Here is a 1001-nt window from a genome sequence, read left to right as displayed (position 1 = left end):
TGTTAATAGGTCTTGCCATCTAAAGCAAAAACAAAACTAAAAGAAAAGAAACACAGACACATAAAACCCATATCATTTTTCTTAGAAATCAAACAAGATTAAGGATTTCATGTTAGAACATGTATCATGTTCAGGTTGCAGTATAATCCAAAATAACTCAGTACATGAAAAGTCAAAAACCTCCACATGGAAAAGGGACTTGTAGTAAGGAGAGCAGCTAATAGCTGTAGGAGGAGAGAGTATTAAGAATGCAATTCATACATGTATGAAGTTGTCAAAGTGCACGGAGCCCTTCCTCTTTCCTTTAGGCCGCCACCATGCTATCCAGACTGAGGAAGGCCCAGAAACTCCGGGGCCATGGAAGCCACGGCCACGGCTGCATCTGGAAACACGGGAAGCACCCAGGAGACTGCGGTAATGTTGGTGGCATGCATCACCACAGGATCAACTTCAGTAAGTATTATCCAATTTACTTTGGGAAAGTTGGTATGAGGCCATTACCACTTAAAGAAGAACCAGAGCTTCTGCCCAACTGTCAGTCTTGATAAATTGTGGACTTTGGTCAGTGATCAGACATGGATAAATGCTGCCAAAAAGAAGACTGGCATTGCTTCCATCATTGATGTGGTGCTATCAGGCTACTACAGAATTATGGGGAAGGGAAAGCTCCCTAAGCAGCCCATCATCGTGAAGGCCAAATTCTTCAGCAGAAGAGCTGAAGAGAAGATGAAGAGTGTTGTGGGCAGCCTGTGTCTTTGAAGCCACACAGGGCGGTTCATTAAATGCTAACATTGTTTTTAAAAAAATTGTCAAAGAACAAATTCAATAAAATTATGTGGAAAAAAAGAACCTCTGACCAGGCATAATGGTACACACCTTGGGAGGCAGAGGCAGGCAGATTTCTGTGAGTTTTGAGGCCAACCTGGTCTAGGTCAGCCAGGACTACACAGTGAGACCCTGTTTAAAAGAAAAGCACCTCTGCTTGCAAAGGGAGAAATCAC

General features: G+C 43.0%; 1 pseudogene; it reads left to right on the top strand.

The window, feature by feature from the left end:
- The first annotated feature begins 317 nt into the window (after positions 1-317).
- LOC103724694 lies at positions 318-759 on the top strand (annotated as a pseudogene).
- The last annotated feature ends 242 nt before the right edge of the window (positions 760-1001 follow it).

This window comes from Nannospalax galili, unplaced genomic scaffold, assembly GCF_000622305.1.
Source record: "Nannospalax galili isolate Female #2095 unplaced genomic scaffold, S.galili_v1.0 scaffold167, whole genome shotgun sequence".
In the NCBI taxonomy this organism is placed as follows: domain Eukaryota; kingdom Metazoa; phylum Chordata; class Mammalia; order Rodentia; family Spalacidae; genus Nannospalax; species Nannospalax galili.
Note: the sequence above shows the minus strand (reverse complement) of the source record. Positions and strands in the feature narration are given on the sequence as shown.